Source organism: Ruditapes philippinarum, unplaced genomic scaffold (genome assembly GCF_026571515.1).
Source record: "Ruditapes philippinarum isolate M1 unplaced genomic scaffold, ASM2657151v2 ctg13185_1_1_1_1, whole genome shotgun sequence".
NCBI classification, from domain to species: domain Eukaryota; kingdom Metazoa; phylum Mollusca; class Bivalvia; order Venerida; family Veneridae; genus Ruditapes; species Ruditapes philippinarum.
The window spans coordinates 2,696-26,013 of record NW_026860037.1 but is presented as its reverse complement, the minus strand read 5'-3'; the positions used below and the strand labels follow the sequence as shown (position 1 = coordinate 26,013).

Below are 23,318 nucleotides of genomic sequence, written 5' to 3'. Positions count from 1 at the left end.
TATTTTTTTAGATATGACGTAAAACACAATGATTTGCAATGTTTTTTTTTTTTAAAAAAAACATTTAAATCATAGAATTTAATATGTAATACTGAAAATCTAATGTAAAAAGAACATATACATGTAATTGATAAAAAGTGTTAAAATGTTCATTGTATAGTAAAAGTAATTTGGCACCTTATTTTTGTTTAAAAAAGTCTAGAATTATTGTTAAAACGTCAGACATACAAAGTTAACTATGCTCGGTAATCGATTTTCAATTAAATTTCTTTCAACTCCATAAACTTTAGGAAAATATATCAATTACGTTTTATTCATTCACAAAGGAAATTAAAAACAAGTTATTCTAAATACAAACGAAGAAATTTGCCGAGTAACGTTTTGATTTGAGACAATAAATAGCAACCACTATACGTTTTATGTGACGATGATTATGCAAACAAAGAAAGGTCATGACCCGCGGCGTGTATTAGATTGATAGCATGATCATATTACACATGTATGTTGACACGTCTTCAAAACAATCGGATTAGCGATTATCAGACATTGAAAGGTATAGATTCAAATTAATCAATTGGACAGCTTAGATGTTGCTTTGCAGTTAGATTAAGTTAATGTGTTTAATTCAAAAACAAAAAAATGCTACGCACAATTATAATTTCACTTTTCTTTCGTTTACTTTCGAAAATACATGTATATAAAAAACAATTTACTCAAACGAAACACATTTTAAACAAGTTATTTTTTAAACTTACAAACAAATTTACCGACTTCTGGAAATAATAATGTAAAACGGTACGAACACGGTATGGTACAGAAAAAATATTGGATCCAACATGGCGACAAACGTTCTTGTACTGGCCGTTTGATCTGGTTATTTTGGCCATTTGGGGATGGAAATTGGTGGCTGTTGGTTGCGTTGAGCAGGTGGCCGTCTTATAAGAGACAAATATATAGTAATTTACATAAGGGATGTCCAGAGGTGGCGCACTTAGGCAGGTGGCGCTTACAATGACCCTAACACAGCCCGAAATTCGGCTTTTGAACATTTTGAATTTCGTTCTTCGAGCTGGCTCGAAATTCATCTCCAGCTCAAAATTCGGGTTTTCAAAAAAAATTGAATTTCTATCTTCGAGATGGCTCGAAATTCAACTTCAGCTCGAAATTCGGGTTTTGAAAATTTTGAATATCGATCATCGAGCTGGCTCAAAATTCATGTCCAGCTCGAAATTCGGGATTTAAAAAAATTGAATTTCGATCTTCAAGCTGGCTCAAAATTCAACTCAAGCTCGTAATTCCGCTTTTGAAAATTTTGAATTTCGATCTTCGAGCTGGCTCGAAATTAAACTCCAGCTCGAAATTCGGGTTTTTGAAAATTTGAATTTCGATCTTCGAACTGGCTCCAAATTTAACTCCAGCTCGAAATTCGGGTTTTGAAAATTTTTAATTTCGATCTTCGAGCTGGCTCGAAATTCATTTCTAACTCGAAGTTCGGGATTTGAAAAGTTTGAGTTTTGATCTTCGAATTGGCTCGAAATTCAACTCCAACTCGAAATTTGGGTTTTGAAAATTTTGAGTTTCGATTTTCGAGCTGGCTCGAAATTAAACTCAAACTCGAAATTCGGGTTTTGAAAATTTTGAATTTCGATCTTCGAGCTGGCTCGAAATTCATCTTTAGCTCGAAATTCGGCTTTTGAAAATTTCGAATTTCGATCTTCGAGCTAACTCGAAATTCATCTCTAGCTCGAAATTCGGGATTTGGAAATTTTGAGTTTCGATTTTTGAGCTGGCTCGAAATTAAACTCAAGCTCGAAATTCGGCTTTCGAAAATTTTGAATTTCGATCTTCGAGCTGGCTTGAAATTCAACTCAAGCTCGAAATTCGGGATGTTAAAAGTTAGAATTTCGATCTTCGAGCTGGTTTGAAATTCAACTTCACTCGAAATTCGGGATTTTAAAAGATTGAATATCGATCTTCGAGCTGTTTTGAAATTCAACTTCAGCTCGAAATTCGGGTTTTGAAAAATTTGAATTTTGATTTTTCGATTTTTGAGCTGGCTCGAAATTTAACTCCAGCTCGAAATTCGGGATTTAAAAAGTTTGAATTTCGATCTTCGAGCTAGGTCGAAATTCAACTCCAGGCCTAAATTCGGGTTTTGAAAATTTTAAATTTCGATTTTTGAGCTTGCTCGAAATTCATCTCCAGCTCGAAATTTTGGTTTTGAAAATTTTGAATTTCGATCTTCGAGCTAGCTCGAAATTCATCTCCAGCTCGAAATTCGGGATTTTAAATTTTGAATTTCGATCTTTGAGCTGGCTCGAAATTCAACTCGAGCTCGAAATTCGCCATTGTTTTAGCAGAAAATTCCTTGATAACGCCCCAGCCAGTATTATTTCCTCGTAACTAACTCTTTTCATGTACTATAACTATTACTTGTAGATAAAATAAACTAACCTTTTTTATGAGAAATTTTATGGAGGCTGATTGTTATTATGCATCAAGGGGCACCGGAAAAAAACATAAAAAAGCAACAAAAGAACCACTTTGGTGTAGATTGTATTTTTATGTTTTCATCTGGCACCCGGTTACCTTTTGTACTTTGTCGGTTTTCATGTGGCACAAATCACCCACTGCAAAATTTAATGCACAAATTTATTCAAGAGCAAGAAACAATCTATTCTATGAAAAGTCTGTAGTTGGGTTGACTCTAGAGACCTGGAGGTTGAGACCGGTGTCCCTCCATTACAAATAGATAAGATAAAAGCTGTCCTTATCAAACTATGCACATGTTGAAAAAAAGAATAACAATTCAGAATATGATTTTTGAGACTTTATAAATTATAAGCTTGATCCAAATTTAAGGACTTTTCTTCCCTTAAAGTTCCAGTACTGACCTACTAGCACAGAGAGTGTGGAATATATATCTATATTGCCATGCAACTGTCCGATGGAATTACACCATGGACCATGCCATCACTAGTATTGGACACTAATTTACCTTAATTCTGGAAAGGTCAGTATGTAACCTGCCAAATCTCACCACAGCATCCAGGCTAAGATTCCTTTACTGTATTATAGATATTATTATTAGCGAGCTAACACTGGTATAAACCTTTAACATGTATACTAATCAATACATGTATTATCATTTATAACTTTAAATGAAAGTCATTCATCACTCTAATAATAATGTCATCACTGTAACTCTTTAAATACAGAAATATTAAAAGTCTCATCATATCCATATACTTAGATATACATGTATGCACTTAAGATTAACAATTCCCAGTTTCTATTTAATAAATAAGAAATCCTAACATTAACAATAGCATTGGTACTATAAATAGATGAAATTCAAAATTTAGTAGAAAGAAAACTATAGTGTATAAACTCTATAATTATAGATACTATTATTAGCCAGCTAAGACTTGGTATAAACACCTATAACATGTATACCAATCAAAACCTGTATAATCATTTAATATAAATTCAAATGCAAGCCTCATCCATCATAACTGTAAGGCTTTAAATACAGAAATATTTTAAGTCATATTTATATATATCCAGATACTAAGATATACATATATGCACAAAACATTAATAATAGGGCCCGTAAGTCTCGTTTACTTTCACTTTCGATTTACTTCCGGGTTCATCGGTAGACTTATTTACCGTTACGCATATAGGTAACCCCGAAGAACTCGAGAGATATAGAAGTTAAATTTGTTTCGGTCGTCTTCAGATTTAAAGGATTGGAAAGCACAGGTAACAAAATGCAGGTAGGTCAATTATCTGACGGAAAACAGATGGATTTATACAGTTTATTTAACTAGTTTATTTTCGGATAGTGACAATTGTTTCGGATGTTTTGTCAAAGTAGTGAATTTTAGTTGTTTAGCTTTTAGTATTGTTTTAAAACTACTGAAGTAAGAAATTTATTCAAACAATTTCAACTTATAGAAATAAACAATGGAGAAACAATTTCATTCTAGTGTATATTAAAGTTATACAAAATTAGGACATTGCACAATAAATCGGATATTTCTTCCCTTCCATTTTATCACGGATTTAATTACTTACATTTGTAAAATAAAACCAAGGTCCCAAGTAAGAGTTTTGATAACTAGATAATTATATGGATAGATCATAGATTTATACAAAGTTTAATAGTTTTGTTCCATTTCTAACTATGGAGAATAGTATCAAGGCACTAACACTTATCGGTATATTCTCCTCCTTTTTTCAATTATATATACATGTTAATAATTATGGTACCTAGCAAATAATGATTGAATTAAAAAATATAATATTTGAATAAACCATTTCAGATGTATAGACAGGGAGGTATAGAATATACTGTTGTTAAATATGGACCATTAATCAACTGTTTGCAGTGCCTATGATCCTGAATTATCTATACATCATAGGTAAATACATGTAAAATAATTGATTAATTTTTAGTTATGATTGGAAAGATAAACAATTATCAAAACATTTTAATAATGTTTGGATTTCACTGCATGATAATTGCTTAGTAAATAAAACATGAAAACAGTCATGTTTCACATTGAAGAAGATCAATATTTTTGACTGTTATATATTATGTGTTGTTGTTTATCTTTAATGTTTTAAATTATTTACTTTAAATATGAAATTCTCTGTCAATCATCGCAGGCTTATTTAAACTAATTTTAATATTATTTCTAGTGTTTTACTCAGTGAAATATGCATGTATTCAGGTCTTACACTTATAACAACATATTTATTGATTTTTCATTCTACAGATAAAAAGGAAAAAGATGAAGGAGAATTTGTCCATGAAGACCTTTATTGCAACTACCATCTTCCAGTTCCTTAATTTGAGAATGATATCAGAGAACACAAAGTTACAGTGAAATATTAGTTTAATATAAGCCGCTGAGAATAGTCAAATATACTTTCCTGAAGAAGATGAATGACATCCAGCACAAAAATCTTCATGTAAAAGGGTACGATGTTATACTGTTTGACAGTATGATGACCTAATCTTGTTAATGCCACATTGATAGAAACAGAGTGAAATATCTAAATTTTATTGCAGTTTTAAGTATTGAAACTAGATACTCTATATATACCAAAGTAAAAAACACACCAAATATAAAGATTTTCATGGAATCACAGTATAGTCATATGCCATTATGGACATTAAATGACTATGACGTAAAGATGAAAAAGAAATTGCAAAAATATAATATATCATTACTTACATTTGTATAATAAAACCCAGGTCCCAAATAAGAGTTTTGATAATTAAATAATTAGATGGATAGATCATAGTTTTATACAAAATTTAATAGTATTGTTTCATTTCTAACTATAGAGAATAGTATCAAGGCACTGACACTTACCGGTATATTCTCCTCCTTTTTTAAATTGTATATACATGTTAATAATTATGGTACCTAGCAAATTATGGTTGAATTAAAAAATATTGACATTGAATGACTATGATGTAAAGATGAAAAAGAAATAGCAAAAATATTATATATCGTCTACTTCTAATATTGTGAGGTTATAATTGATAAGCTCACACATTTGCATCAATTTTTTTATATCAAGCTGACCATTATTCAATTAGAATATGATAAATAAACTCTATGATAATTTGTTCATGTAAATTTTCAAAGTCTTTAAATTTGTAAAAGGAAATATTCTTATTCTTGTATCAGTAGACATTCACAGTGTAAAGTTACATTCTCCAAAAAACTAATTATAATTTCAAGTACTTTCCTGAAGCTTTCCACTGGAAAATCAGTGTGATATATTTGCAAAGCAATGCACTATAAATTGTGTAAAAATAAATGGTTATCAAACTTATGAACTGTTTTTTGTTTCTACTACTTGGCATATATATTTATAGCAGTGCTTGATCATAAGGGTTCATCTGCAAAATAAGTATCACTGTGTACTTAAATTCTCTAACAGCAATGGCTAGATTGCTTGAATATGCAAGCATTGACAATAGTAATAACTATGCATGTCATTTGAATTTTGTCTGTCCTGAAATCGAAACAGACACTATCTACATAATATTGATGAATAGTTCTTGACAGCTCTTCAATGACTACATTTACACATATAGTTAAAAGCATTGTGTGTGTTTTTGTTTAAACTTTGACAATTTTGAAACAGTCCCAATGGGTACATTAATGTATCAGTGAGCAGTGAAAGGCTATAACTGGAAGGAATTTTACTCATCTAGCCTCAGAAACAAGTTTTTTTCTTTGAGATTATTTTTATGATATGTAAATGATGGTTATATATTACATTACTTTTACGATTGCAATGATCATGGTGATTGTATGAAATGAAACTCAATCAAGATAGAAACATTTTAATGCAGAACATTTATCTTTTTACCATTCTTGTCACATTCAAGTATGTTTATAACAAATGTATCTTCACTGTTTTGAAACTACATGATGCCTGGTTGAAACTGTTTTGGACAGCCATTTGCAAAAGATAAATTATCTTTGAATAGTAAAGTTAATACAAAGTTACAAATGACAGGTTATTTATTTCTAACAAAGACAGGTTATTTATTTCTAACAAAGACAGATATGTTGTTAACATTTTTCCACTGACATATATCTTTGAAGTGTCTTCAACCTTAGTTTTTATTAGAATACAACCATTCAGTCAGACAGTTTACACAAGCCATGGAGCTTTAAGAAGCTTGGACTACCATGTCTCTACCACTATGTACTCCAAGACTGTGTATGGACATTTCCTTTCAACTATGTCTGGTGGTATCACTTTTTGGTTTCTAATCTGGTGGTGAACACTTTAAAATAAATCAAGAGCCATGACAAGTACTCAAAATCCAACCATGAAGTCATGTACCTGCATATAAAGAAAATTTATCATGGGTTGAAAGCAATTATATTTGGTCAGCTATAAATTTCAATCATTTTCATATTGTCATGAATAAAAAATAATGTTGAAAAGGAAGAAACACTTCTTGGTGTCCTAGTTTTTGTAGATTTGCTTAGACAACTGATCTTTAAAAAATGTGATAGTGACTAAGTTCTTTGAACCATTTACTGAACATGATTTAACTGAAAAATATGACCCACTTACTTCAGAAAAATACTTTAAACAGTATTAAACATGAATTAACTACATATGCCATATTGTTTGCTTATTTAGCTACACTGTAATTATTTACAAAAACGAGAACAGGATGTTATACAAAAGTATTTTCATTTTTCATTGATGTAGTTTAAAGTAGCTTTAAATACATTTCTTACCAAAACAATTGTACAGCAGAACATGCATGTGTATTTACATTGGATACTGACGTCTTTCATCTCACCACTGTCCTCAGCCTAAATATCTACCGGAGCAAAGTATTTCATTGAATTTTATGTATGACAATTTAAATTGGTTATATACTGCTTGACTGTTTGTGCTTTATAAAGATAATAATAATAATAATAATAATAATAAATAATATTTTCAGTTAGAAGAAAATATATATTTTCAGTTAGAAGAAAATATATTCAACTAAAACACACTGATAATCATATTGAAACGCTTTATCCAAAATATGCGCTGTCCGAAATTTCTTAACATTATATACTTCTGAGAGATAATCAGGTAGCGCTATAGAAAATTGATAAAATCAAATTAACCAGTCTGAAGTCAGATGCGAATGATGTTGTATCAAATAACAAATTCATTAGATGTACATTGAAATGAAAATATTACAACATTTATTACGATAAACTGATTCGAAATGACACACCCACCTGAAAATTATACGAAGTTGTCTTTCATTGATACTTGTTCACAAAATGAAACCATTTGCATGTCGTAACAAAACAAAAAACTCTGCCAATTTCCACATATCCTTTGCTTTTCCGTGTAAGTTTTACTTTCCCATTGGCATACAAGTATTACCCAATATAGTTGATTTTGTTTGTACCCGGTAGTGCAAAATATCGTGAAATCTCGCAAGTCACATAACGAGACTTATATATTCCAAGTTTCAATTAAAAATAAACGTAACATCCTATTAGCATTGGTACTTGGATGGAAATTCATAATTTTGTAGAAAGAAAACTATAATGTATAGAATAAAGTAAAAAAAAAATCTCAAATAGTCTATATCATATAAATAAAGATTGTGTGGGTGTCTAAACATTAGATGCATATCTCTTACAGTAACAAATACTGTTCCATTATACTTTACTGTATAACTAACTGCATATGCATTGTATATCAAGTGTTTAAAATTGATAACTTCAGGATGTTACCCTGTCTTTGTTTCAATATATGGACATGAGCACCTATATGCATAGCTTAAATTTTCAAACTTTCATTTTACCATATTTATTTTATTCACAATTTATATACAAACAGATAGAAAATAATAATTAGTTTCACATCGTGATTAGAAGATTCCTGTAGCAGAATACCTGTAGGTATGTACTAACTGAACAAACTAGAAAAATCCAAACTAGATAAATAAAGCAAGTAAAAGATTTTATTAATATTCACTTCTCAGGGCCTCAATGCCTTTGATGACCTTTCAACTGGTAAATTTTATACAACAAAAATAGTAAGTGTTACCTAAGATAGACAGAAAAGAACAAATAATTTAGTAAACATGAGTTACTTCCCATTAAAATAGAGAAAACCTGAAACCTAAAAGAACACCCTAAACAGCAAAATTATAAAATGTTGCAGTCTCAGTTTCATTTAGCCATGCAAAGTTATGGTAAAGTATTCATAAAATGTTAGATGGCCATATGACAGCAGTAATTGCAGAAAATCGGATAGCTTTCAACATCCGGATACTGGTACACTTTGTAAAAAACAATCATTATGTGCAATATATAAACGATATATGGATAAAATCAATAGAATAATCGTTTACAATAGTTTAATTAACAAGCCTAATACTCATTTGCAGGTGAACGTTTTCTTGTAGGAAAATTTTTAAAATTTATAAATGAATGAAAAAGAATACGGCATCAATGTAGACCACAACGATATTCGAAATCCGGGTTTTAGTATTGCCAGTAAAGCTATGGAACAAGCTGTTAAACTGGGCCTACAATTTCGTGAAAATATTATCATATCACAATGCACATGCTTTTTACATAAAATTATCAAATAAAATATAACAACATATTTGTTAACTTGATTTTTACGAATCAAAATAAACAAGACATTAACTGCTTATAATAACAGCTCGTTCCATAGGCCACCCCCCCCCCCCCAAAAAAAAAAAACATTCCATAACAGACGACGCCGTTCACCGGCGTCGCCAACAATATTTTTCTCTGCTCCTGGATGTATTAATTAACCTTTAAGCTTTGTCACATTACCATATTACACCGAATCTCTCCGAGCTATTGGCAGATAAAAACTTTACAATTATTTTAAAATCATTTGATGGATAAAAATTTCATTTGAAATAATAATTCAGCAGGGCATTCAAAAATTTATAAGATTTATTTGATCGTTAATGAAAAGACTGTCATATAAGAAAACAATTATCAGACACCGTTTAGCGATGAGTGCTTTATATTTTAACACTTTTAAATGCAATTTCTTTTTAAAATATGATAAACAAGATCAACAAGAAAAGGTGGCGCTCAACGAACAAAATTTAAAGATACTTGATGTTTCTTATCTTTCATTACCTTGTTTTAGAACGATTTAAAGAATAGGTTGGTTTGTGCCAGAAGAATTTTCAAAGGTACAACTACGTGTTTTCTTACTTCTTTTTATTCATTTGTCATAAATGAATTGACCAATTAACATATGAAATGTTAAGTTATAAGGCTATTATCGCCCACCGATAGAATGGGAAGGTGTATATTTTTTGGCATTGTCCATCCCTCCGTCCGTTTTCCTTTTCTTTCCGTCCGTCCTTTGTGGTAACCACCAATACCAAGATGAGAGGGGCATATCTTGCCTTGTTTGGGTCAGACACTTCAACACAGAGTAATGGTCATTGATATGTTATGCAGTATGCATATAGCCGAATACAGTTTCCGCGCTATTTCTCTTCTACTACTGATTGGATTTTAACGATATTTATGAGAACCATCAATACCAAGAGGAGATGTGCATATTGTTGCCTTGTTTTTACTGTTCATGCCATGAAAAATATATTTAAATAAATACTCCGCGGGGGATATAAATTCAATAAATTTGCTCATTTTATATATATCTTGATTGATGTATTAATTTAGACATGAGCTTTCACAATCTTTATCATCATTATCACCATAATTGTCGTGATCACGAAAATCGTAATCATTACTTTCCAGTATCTTATAAAGAGCTGTATGTTTTAAATTGTCAATATATGGATACCAGCTCGCAAATGAAACACTTCTACAGTACACTAGTAAAACAAATATTGAATAATTTTTCCCTATCTGCCTCTGCTTATAATTCTTAAAAAAGTTCAGACATAGATAAAGACATAAGTTTTAACCCGGCTGCTGAGGTTCGGCTGACACGTGGTTCTCGATCGATTACTATAGTTAAGGAATCAGCTATTGTAATCAATCTTTGAATATAGCTGAGCTATTGTGAAAAGCTCGGTAAGAACCGATATGAACATCTCAGGTTCAAGGTCACTGTAATTAGAAATAGAGTGATGTTTCTTTTAGGGCAGGACGCTAGAGTTAGGAGTGAGATATTGTAATCAAGCTTGAGATAAGCTTAGAACTTTTGGTCAAACAGTGCTTGAAATTGCATTTCGGTCTTCCATGATCAAATTCAACATCACTGATGCTAAATATAGGAAAATGGTTTTCGGTTAATGGCTTAATAAGGAATGAGATATTATAATCACAGTTAGTTTACTACCTTACTACCTTGATTAGGGTTGTTAATGGAGCTAATTACTTTGTATATATGTTATTTTACAGTAGGGACGGAGCTTTTGTAAATAAATTATTGTTTATAGCAAGTTTTTGATGAAAACTTGGTTTGCGTTTCTTCAGGTAAAGGTCATAGTGGAAAACAAATATGCTCTTATAGTTTCAATATTAGTTTATGGCACATAAAATTGATTAATGTTATAACCAGTGTATCAATTTCAACTTCAGCTTGAGATATGATTAGGACTTTACCAGCCACACATCAACGAACATTGCAATTCGATCCCAGGCGTACCGTCTCCAGATTTTCCCGAACCACGGTTATGACACGAAGCAATGCTGGATACATTATCCTTCCTATTTATATTAGATATTATGTAAAAAAACACGTTTTATAAACGCTTTTGTCAATATTCTTTTTTGAATTTAGAGGTCAGTAATAATGGATTTCTGTTGCCATGAAATTTTATTTTATTGTTGTCGTGTTACCATTTTGAGATGAGTGGCTTCAACATGATGAATGGTATTGTCAATATTTAAATACAACAAAGACCATATAAGATATTTAAACGAGGGAATGCATATATGGTTAATGTCAATACATCAGCATAAAAACACCTTCCATAAAATCACCAAACATTTTGTTGTAAAATAACAAAGGATTTTAGATAATATTGATGCAATGTCAGAATAAATAGATCAAATTATTCCGCAAAGGCAGTAATCGGTCATTTATGTTAGCTCATATCACCAGCAAATTGTATCTATGACAATAGTTTCACGCCTTAATGTCAGTGCGCAATACCACTACATGCCACGTGATGGTAGATCAGCCAGATTTAGTATAAATTCACCCGGCGAGTATAATAAATAGAGCGGGAGTAGAATATGTTGAAAGTCATACCCAAAGATAAGCAAATTGCACCGCTTCGCCAGAACGAGACGAGTTTAGAATGTTATCGCCAATTTTCTTTATTATTATAGGTACGTACATTATTGTTAACCTGGTTTACATTTACAAATAATAATATACAGTTTCTTTTACTGATAAATTTGTTAAAATATGTCTTATTTAAAAAAGCATTATTGGGAGAAACAATATCAGAAAAACAGTGTTTCTATGCAGTGGGTAATAAGTAAAATTGTTCTGCAATTAGAAGAGTTAAAGTAAAACAATATTGCTAAATGTTTGATTTGGAAGAAAACAAATTCTATAATTTATAAAAGTCAATAGCTACAAAGATAAAATGGATAAACAAAAGGGAAAGGTAAGTATGCACCAGTTTATCATTTTTAACATATCCATGCTTCCTTGTTCTCTACTTTTTCTAAAATTGATTTTATGGGCTTGTTTATAGAAAGCGGTGAAAATATATCAAAACAGGAAAAAAAATGGAATCCCTAACGAACGTCCAAAACAGATTTAAAAGTAATTTAACTATGAAATCAACAGAATTATAATTTTATTTATTTCATTTAAATAAGGATATATGTAATATCCATTGAAATTCTTTCAACAATTCTAATAAGGTGAAGTCTCTCTGAAGCAATAAATAAATAAATAAATAAATAAATAAATAAATAAATAAATAAATAAATAAATAAATAAAAACAACACCAAAATGAAGAATAGCCAATACTTTATCTACTTTAAGAGGAAATCAAATATCATTGAACAAACGTAGATACTGTTGAAATAACTAATTTTTCCACGGATATAATTCACCTTCATATGTCGTCATTTGCATGCCCAAGACCAACAATATCCATATACGAAACAAACAATATAGATTTATACATTTTAAGTAAATAAGAGTAGAAACTTACAAAAGTAAATACAATTTAATATTTGTTTGTTTTGTTGTTGCTTTTGTTAAATCAAGGAAACGATTCTTCGAGTTGCTTGTTGACCAAAACTCTTATGTTAGAGAACTAAAATTACTAAATTAAAAATAGTATTAAATAAATGAACTTCCAAAATTTAAGATCGCCTTTCGTTAGTTCTTTAAGTACTCCAATTAATATATATTGTTTACTTTATGAGCCCACTGACTTATATTCTAGTTTAAGTTTCCAGAATCCATAAAGAACGCCCAAAACGATAAAATTAAAAATGTTGCAAGCTCGGTTTGATTAAGCCTGTTCATAGACAGTAATGTAAAGTGCAAGTAACCATCCACGCCCTAGTTAACCGATGTCATTTGCATATATTTCAACCACTTTTCATAAACCGAATAAAGTAATAACAATTGCAATAACCCCCTATCCTCCCGAAAAAATCATTTAATACCATAAAGGGCTTTGGAAGTCGGGGTTACTAATAACAATTGTGCAATTAACACAATACACTCTAGTCCCAGTTCTTCATTCTTATTTTATTTTGATTTAATCTACAGCACTGCTATGTGCATGTGCATGCCAAGTCTGCTACATTTTTGCGCAAATAATACATGCCTACCAAGTCCCTTTTCAATAAAAAATTGTAGGTAGCCCAAATGCAATACAGAGGATATTTTCAATCAGACGAATGTAAATGATAAATTCTTCTTATATGTTTGATCTCTTTTGTTAAGCATCATGACCATGTCAAATGTTCATGACCTCAATTATTTTAAGCGGATTTAATTTATTTGAGATTTAGCAAAATGCATGAACAGAGTAATAAGTTTTTTTAATAGTTCACGTTAGTAGTATATAATGTTTTTTCTGACAGTAATTCAATGGAGGGGCACAGCACTGGGTGAATGAAATCTGAAGTGCAAATGCAAATAAACATCTTTATACGCACCTAATTATAAGTAGAGTTATTAATATACTAAGGTTTTTGGGACACCGCTGTTGAAGAAATCAAAGTTGAAAAAGTGCAAAGATTGCTTTTTCGTAGTTTTAATTATGGTTCTAATAAAATTAAAATCATTTGTAAATGCCTTAGACAAAACGTATTATTTATGTCACCGCAGTATCTGCGATCCGGTGGCATATTGCGATTCACCTGTGTGTGTGTTTAGTTTTCACTCCGAATCACGGCTGTAAGCCACCAGCCAAGTGATTGTCTGATTTTCGACCGCCGGCCCAACACGGGTGGAGGTTCTGCGCTCTATCTCCCGAGAGAGCCAGGATACAGAGTCACGCGTACAAGGCGAAGGCGGCCTTCCCGACTGAGGGGTGCCTTTATCCGCAACACTCGCAAAAACGTTAGTGTACGCTTTGGAGGGCATCGTATCTCTCGATGCACTGTTCGAAGGAGGGTTGGAAATATACCGGGGGCGCTTTCCCCGGCAGGGGGAAGATAACCTTACGGCCGGCGTCGTTCGCGAGCAGCTTCGGGAAGCAAACTAGATCCGGGGCCGTCGTCGCTCTCCGGCAAAAGAGATCGAGCCGGGTTCTTGAACGCCGGCACTTCACAGGGTTGCGAGAGCGACTGTCGCAGGCGTGCAACATCTCTGGCGGACAGCGGGCCCGAAGGAGCGTGCGCTCGGTTTTGTCACAGCCGCTCTGGCCAATCCGCGGCCGGGCTGCTGACCGGATTTTGTCGACGTTATTTAGGCGAGCGCGTAGTGCTTTCGGAAAGTATAGAGACTCGCCGCAGTCAGCAGCATTCTGTCATCAGACTGTTATAACGTTACGTATATGGTATGCTTATCATGTTAACGATATTATACGTTACCTGAAGATACGTGTACAACATTGAAAACGAAAGAAACCTTTTTTGTTTATATTAAGATATTTATTTAAATTTCTTCAGTTTCTAAAGGTAAACAAATGGAAAGATTGCAATATTTAGATCTTTTGTAACAAGGCAATGCAACAGTTATTTAACCGATGCGTTTTGTCAAATGTAAAACAGTTCCCCTTTAGGTCGACGCATGCTCTAATTTAAGCCTGATTTCACGATATTTAGTCACAATAAACAAGCCTCATTACATAAAATCAGACAGTTGTATAGTCCATTACTTGCTTACGGAGATATGGAACCATTGTATTTCCATTTAAATAAAATATAAATAAAATGTTTTGCAACAAAGAAAAAAAATAGGTCCGGAAGTGTAAAGCTAATTTACGCACATAAGTTTTTATTCACTTATACGGCTGCAAAGTAGCCGAGTCTCTATGCGCATGATTTACCACGGAATGACACGATTAACTTTGTGAGTAGTCAATAAAATAACGAAAGTATATAAAAACATTTACATTCATCAGCTTTACACTTCAGGACTAATTTAAGATTTCTTGCTTTGTTGCAAAACATTCTTATTTCCTCAAATGGTAAAACAATGTTTTCTTATCTCCGTATACAAATAATTGACTGTGCAACTGTCTGTAGTTTATTGAGATTTGATATCGTGGAATCAGGCTAATATTGAATCATGTGTAAACACGTTTCGTCTATAAAAGCAAAAGTAAACAAAAAAAGGGAACTGTTTCACATGGAACAAAACGCATTGGTGTTGCGTTTGATTATAATTAAACATCTGAATTTTTCAATCTATCAGTTTGTTTACTTTAAAAACTAGGAAATAACTAGTAGTTTCTTTTGAAGACACTTATATGTATGTATTTTAAAGCTTTGTATTTTTGTGCCCCCACTTTAGTGGCGGGCATTTAGATTTACCCTTGTCCGTCCGTCCGTCCGTCCGCACTCACAGGAGAGTAATTATGTGGCTAGAGGGACAATAGGTAACTGTTCTTTCTCTTTGATGTCATTCATTCCGTAATGCTTTTTCGTGGCTATTTTCTTTTGTGTGGCTAAAAAAAACAATAGAGAGAACAATAGGGTAGCCACATAATTACTCTCCTGTTAGAATGTCCGTCCATACTTCCGTCCGTCCGTCCGTTCTCTTTTGTGTCGCACGTAACTCTAAAAGTATTTGACCTAGAGTCATGAAACTTTACAGGAATGTTGATCAGCATGTGTAGTTGTGCACCTGGGTATTTTCGTCTGGATATTTATAGTATTTTTAGAGTTATTGCCCTTTACTTAGAAAAATTTTGCAATTTCCAACTTGTGTCGAATGTAACTCAAAAAGTATTGACCTAGAGTCATGAAACTTTACAGGAATGTTGATCAGCAAAGGATTTGACATAGAGTCATTAAACCTTACGGGAAGGTTGCTCAGCATATTTAGTTTTGCACCTGGGGTTTCGCTTGTGGATTTATCTCGTATTTGTAGAGTTATTTCCCTTGACTGAGTAAAATTCGTTTCATTATGTTGTTATTTGGTCCTTGAGTGCTTGAGTTAGAATCAACCAACTTTACAGGAATAATGGTCAACATCACTAAATTACAGGAATAATGATTCACATTACTGTGAAGCTATGCACCTGGGACTTGCACGTGGATTTTTTTCAGTTTTGTTAGAGTTATTGCCCTTGACTTACAGTAGTATAAATTTGCAATTTTCAACTTGTTCATGCATAGCTCAAAAAGTATTTCACTTGTAGGCCTGAAAGTTTACAAGAATGTTGGTCAGCATGTGTACTTATGCACCTCGGGGTTTGCTTGTGGATTTATTTAGTATTTGTAAAGTTCTTGCCCTTTACTTACTAAGTAAATGATTTTCTTTTTCAAAAAATATGTGACCTTGAGTCACAAGATTGACAGAACAGTGGCGCGGTGGGGGCACCCGTGTCATATGGACACATTTCTAGTTTCTTTTGAGTTGATTTGGATTGTGATGTGCAAATTAAAAAAAACTTCAATAGCCGCCTTATATATAATAAAGCGATGTCACACGTGTGTTTTTATTATTATTTTGGTTACGTTTGGTCTATTTTCTTTAATGTCTTGTACATGTATATTGTTTATACTCAAATTTGAATTTTCATTGTTGTTCATTTGCTTATTAAAAAAGAAGATATCGTTTAATTGGGATAAAATAAATAATGTCCAAGGCAGTAGGATAAACAATTACGAGCGTGTCATCTCTGTCTATATATAAATAAACTACACGGCATCGAATTCCTGGCACATTACGACATTTACTAAAGGATACCCGTCATGTCACAGTTGAAAAATAGTACTACTAGTACGACGTAATAAAATGTTCGTGTAGTTATGCTTCCCATTCAATTTCAACAAATGCGCAGATCTAAATAGATATTCGACAACGTAGCAATTTTTTGGTTATTCTAAAAGTATGCAGTGCACAGCTGACCATTCCTACGCAGTCAATTTTACGCGTGCGTAGAACCACGCTTGTATATTTATTGACAAGTCGCAAAATAAGTCATGCCATTCCGAAGTAAAACAAAATCATGTAAGACTCGGCTGCTGTGCAGGCAAGTAACAAATATGTGTACCCTGTTATATAGGAATGAGTATCATTGTTCCAATTTTCAAAAAGGGAAATGTAAAGGAAATTATTAAGCAATTTCATAAATACTTATTCTTGGATAAAATACTAACAAATGTTACTGTACACACCAGATTTGATTTTTTATAGCATCGCCCATGCTACCTAAATTGTCCAATCATAAAGTACAGACTGCTTCGGAGAAAATGTACGTATTATCTTGATTTTTCTAGAGGGTACGCAGTATCATAATGTCTATTTTCTATTAAAGTGCGTTTTAAGTCATTTTCCGTACAAAAGGAAAAAGAGAAAAAGATTAAATATATATTTTTGAAATAGATTCTTCAATAAACTAACTTCCAGTCGCCTAAAACAGTTTAATTGACGATTATTCAATTTCTGTAACATTTCAACGCCGGGTGAACGCAGTATCAAGGATCAAAATCGCATTCAACGCGAAATGGAAGAGTTGTGTCAAGGCATTTGGAACACTAAAACTAGAAGTTTTGGGATCTTCTTTGCAAAATAAATTCAATTCCAATCTATTCTTATTGTTTTACATGACTCGTTTTTGTTCGAAATACCGGGTGATGAGGTGTTCGTGGTATCAGAATTTTGAAGTTGCGCGCGCATCATATGATTCCCTTGATTTTAGGGAATAGCCTGTCCGTGCTCTGCCTTGCGCCCTGTCCTATACAGGCTTTTGTGATCTCTAGAGATTCCGTTTCCCATATTTCATAATCTCAGATCGCCTTTCAAAATTCCATTTAATGTTGATCCGCCCATTGTTTTATCGTTTAGGACACATGCATTATATTTAGTTGGGGACCGTATGCACCTTTCAGTTTAAACAATATTGATTTATAATCTATTCATGTACTCGTACATAATAACGTACATAAAATAAAATTTACGGACTGGCTAAGTAGCTTGAAAAGCTGTTTTGAAACATCCTCCGTAATCAGTATTCAACAAATTTTAATATATGAACTAAACTTTAGATCCATTACTGTTCCATTTGAGGTATAAGCACGAGTAAGAATTCATCTTTGAAGGAGGAAATTGCTTAGTTTAGTGCTTGATCTATTTAACTAGTGTGTTGAGAAAATTTAATGATTAAAACATGCGCATTGAAGAGCAAAGAAGAAGAGATGGGAAAAAGAGAAAGAGGGAAAGTCACTTTACTACTATGGACCTTCCATTTTTAAACGGATATCATTATGTATCAAATCTTTACTTTGTATGTATTTATGTATATGTGAGACAATTGTTTCATTTAGAGCATCTGTAAGTGAATTATCGCCGTATAGTAAAGTATTTAATGTAACAGTTGTGATTTGACTTAAATTGTTTGAAAGGACAGTCCGGACATCTTGATACATGGGACAGTGGAGGAAGTAGTCTTCTGTATTTTCGATTTCACCACATATACAAAAAGGACTTTCTATCATTTTTGTTTTTGAAAACAGATGTTCTTTCAGAGAGCTGCAATGTGTTCTTAATCGTGTATGTATTATTTGATATCTTCTTTCACCTACATAGTAGTGAGCATGGACTTTTTGGACATCATCATTGAGTCTTTTTTTGAAAATTGCAAGCGATTGTGCATTTCTTAGTTTGACTTGGATATTGCTTCTGTTTTCAATCGAAGATGGTAAAAATGAATTTGAATAGAGTTGAGTTTTTGAAAATATAGTTGTATACTGTAGTTTGTCGTACTATGTTGGGAACCATGGAAGAGAGATATTGTGGAGAAAGGTGATTGAACATTTTATATAGCAGAATTAGTTTGTGTTTGTAGCGTCTTACCTTTAAGTTTTGTAAACAAATATCTTTATAAAGATTTGAGAACAAGATAAGTTTCGTTATAAAACTTATAATTCTGCAGGCATCAAGTTGGAAGTTTCTTACTCGAATTCATCTTCTTGAGCTACATTATCCCAGATTACATCTGAGTATTCAGCAAGAGGCCGGATAACAGAAAGATAGTTAGTTTCGAGTGACCTGCGATCGGTGATGAATTTAAAGACCTCATAATATTAAGTCGTTGCCATGTCTTTTGTGATATATTCAGTATGTGGGTGTGCCAGCTTCCTGCAGATGAAAAAGTTACTCCAAGATGTTGTGATTGGTCACCTCATTTATTTGTTTGAATGGCACTAACGTGTTACATTGTAACCATGTTTAAATGTTGAATGCTGCTTAAGCCGGGGCTAGGGTACGCGGACGGTAACTTGCACTTTCCAATACAGTCAATGAACAGGCTCAATTAATCCGAGGCTGCAACATTTTCAATTTTGTCGTTTTAGGCGTTCTTAAGTGAATTAGTTTCTCTCTTTTTATTGCCGCATCAGTTTTATTTGTGCCGTGTTGAGGCCGTAAAAAGTCGCCCCGTACACATAATCAAAGAAGTTCTATTTTTGATCCTTGGAGATTGTTTCTTACAACATTGTTGTTATGTTAACATGATATGTGGATTTATTTTTTGGTTCTTCTATTTGACTTTTTAAACTTGAGTGGTCCTAGTAATCCTTCTTGAATACTCTATAATCTCCCCTATGATATGTTGCCTCTTTAGTCTATGGTATGCAGGCTTCATTACCTCAGATCCCCTTTTAATTTCTATTTATTTAATTCCACTCATTGTTTTCTCGTTTCGGGCATGCACTTTTTTATTAGGAACTATACGCCGCTTTTCATGGAATGGTACTAACGTGTCACATTGAAGGTTCAATGATAACCGCCATATTCACAGTCTAAATTCAAAGCTTCATAATTACCATGTGTAACTGTTGAACTCTGCTTGAGCCGGTGCTAGGCGGCGTAGACGGTAACTTGCACTACACCCTTGTGATATAATGCTGCGCATCTGAAATCACTTCTTAGGATAAATTATTTCGATTCTAAGACGACATCAAAAATTTAATGCTGCCGTACCTGATATCAAGCTAAATTGTGCCTGATTTGTTGTCGTACTTATTTTCATTATGTTGCGTTTTAATGAAAAAAATATTTTTTTTTACAAAACAACATTTTTTTCTTCAAATTTATGTTAGGCCATGTTTAAACATGGAAAAACGCGATTTTGGGTAATTTCAGGTATTTTTATCATTTTTTGTTAACTCTGCCTCATATATACGCGAAACAACGCATTTTCGATGCTCCTCTTTTAGGCCTCAAATAGTGAAAAAATGTCCTGTTTTGGTCCCAAACACATGATTTCGTTTGAGAAATGTTGGTAAAAAAGTGACCACTTTTTCGGCCCGGCCCCCAACCAGAAGATACATCAGGGGGTTGCCAGAAGGGGGATTTGCCCCCTTCTGTTTGGGGGGGGGGGTTTGAAGGGGGGGGCGGAGTCCCTCTCAAGAAAGTTTTGGACTTCTGAGAGGGTAAAAATGAGCCCAGATCAATCAAAATGTAACGTGTAACTAACGCTGAAAAGCATCTGACTCTATCTCAATCCATTGAGAAGTTGCAGTACTTTGAAATCAATTTTGATGGAAAAAATCATTGCAAAATAGTGATTTTTGGCAATTTTGAGATGTCCCCTCGTTGTCATGGTAACAGGAAATTTAAGCCTGAGTATGTTGTTACAAAGGCAATTGTCCAGATAACATTTGTGCCAAGTTTGATTAGTATTGGAGCAGTTTTTACAGTTTTATAGCAATTTGAACTTGTAACGGGAGACTTTTCACTGAAAACCGCCATTTTTTACAAAGTGCTGATGAAGTAAATGGTGACGTCACATATCTTAATATAGATCGTCAAAAGTGATTTTTTTTGCATATTTACACACAGTTTCGGTTCTTCTATGTTCAATAGGGAAAAATGCGGCTGTGTAAGAATATTGTATTCAACATTTTTCTGTTCTAGAAATACTTTAATGCTTACCGAAGAAGCATTCAATTCATTAATGTGTGTAACGGAAGATAGAGTACTAATAACTGCTTTTGCACTAATGCTCACCACTTGTATGTATGGGATGTGTTTTGGAATATTTGTTGCTATGAACATTTGTATTATATTAAATGCTATAATAAAGTCTATTGTCATTGTCATTTAACAAGCCGGCTTATCTGCCTTAATGTTTTCTAATCTTATAAAATATTTCTGTTATAATCATTGTGTTGTTTGAATAGTGTAATAGGTTATAAAATTACAGGAAATGTGTCGGTCTTGCCAGAAAATAAACAGGCACCAAAACATACTCTCAAGACATGTACACAAAGAAAAGGATATGAAATTAAATGTGAAGATTTTTTTCAAGGTAGGAAGATCCTGTAATTTATTACATTTTGTCTGATTAATGAGGTGCCACAAAAGATTGGTTGATTTAATAAAGAAAATAAAAATAAAAAAATATGATATTCAAAATATCTCTTTTTGCAAAGCAAGGTTCGTTCACATCATGAAATAACTGTTGGTCCATTTCATAAATAAGCGTGTTCAATTTATTTCACAACCTTTTTCACAGAGAAGACAAATGATGGTGTAAGTCTGTGGCCTCCAGGTCCTTACGTTATTCCTATGACACGTCATGGTTGTCCGGAATCATCTGTGCATGGATCGCAGGAAGGCTACTTGGATATCACATGGCAACGTCCACAATATCCGCATGTGCGAATTAGTGGCGATGGGAATCCAATTGAAAAAGTTATCAACGTGTCTAAAGAACACTTCTTTGAAACATCAGATAAACACATGCTTGTTTCATCGAGCCAATATGAGTTCAAATTTAGCTTTTGTTATAAAGTCATAAGAAATATATCCGTAGATATTGGCTCTTGGCCCAATAGGGACTTCAGTATTTATGGGACAGAAAATGGATGTCCAGAAGGTAACCTTTTATATCTTCAGAAGGCAAGCTTTATTTTATGTCCAAAAGGTTAACTTTAAAGATCCTGTATGCTCTACTTAAGGATGCTACAGCACTTAAGTGAAATGTTATATTTGTATATAATTATTCTTCTAAAACAATTCCAAACATCCAAGAATATGTTAAATATGTAACGCAAATGTTTATCGGCATTATATGTAATCATTAAAATATATGCATTCATTTCTTTTTGAAAAATATGGCATAAGGAATGCCATAGTAGATCAAATTGGACTTTTAATTGAATTGAATTTGGTATACCGCCATATTTGATTATTTTGCTGACACGTGAGTAAAAATATTGGTCGGCATATTAGCTGGACTTGTTTTTCGAAGAAAAGAAGAGGTAGTGTAACAGTCATGTTCGGGTTCCCGTTGCCGTGCCCCAAACTTTAGCAATGATCATAACTTTTTATTTTTTAGTGTATTATCTTCATTATTGGCCACAACAACCCTTAGGACAGACAAGACCTTTATCATACATTTTGTAGACCATACTAAACTTGACCTTTATTTTGTAAATGACCATGACCTAAAAGGTCAAATCTCTAAATTTTGCTTAATGTTTGCTGTTATTTTTGAATGAATTGCCTCAAAACTTGAACACTAATCTTTAAGGATAGTCCTTCAACTAGACAGAAATTGACCATGACTTATAAATGACCTTCATTTTGAAGGTCAAGTTATTGAAATTTTCTCTTTGTTTTTTTTTTTTTTTTTTGCTGTAAAAGGCAAAACATTGTATAAATGAATTGATTGACTTCATATTAAGGCACAACATTTTTTAAGTAGAAGACCATCATGTATATAAAGCGAAAATATACCTTGCTCTATTTATGACCTTGATCTTGCAGGTTACATTATTGAATTTTTACTGATGTTTGCTATAATCGACTGTAACTTGATAATTAATAAATGGATTATCTTTTAAACTTGTACAAAACAATCTTTTTGGAAAAAACCTTCTAAAAGTTTGAACTGACTTTGATCTTGAGCTTAATGACAATGAACGCCAAGGTCAAATTATTTAATTTTGGTTAAATTTTCATTATTTTTTTGTTCACACTTAAAGATGTAAAACTTACCTTTGATATCAGCAGACCTATTTTTTGATGAAGAGACCTTTTTTACTTGTCTTTTGATGTACAGCAAAGAAATTTGGACCATTAGCACAGTTTTAGATTTAAAATTTAACGTTAAACATTATGGAAATAATTCATACTTTTATTTAAATAAAACTAAATTGAATTTTTAAATCTTTTT

At 32.6% G+C, this 23,318-nt stretch overlaps 1 long non-coding RNA gene across 1 annotated transcript; it reads left to right on the top strand.

Moving 5' to 3' along the window:
- Positions 1–3,643: 3,643 nt before the first annotated feature.
- On the top strand, positions 3,644–5,848 carry LOC132758677 (uncharacterized). The gene is made up of 3 exons (XR_009629613.1): positions 3,644–3,779; positions 4,329–4,427; positions 4,785–5,848. It is a non-coding gene; the product is annotated as an uncharacterized LOC132758677 (long non-coding RNA).
- The last annotated feature ends 17,470 nt before the right edge of the window (positions 5,849–23,318 follow it).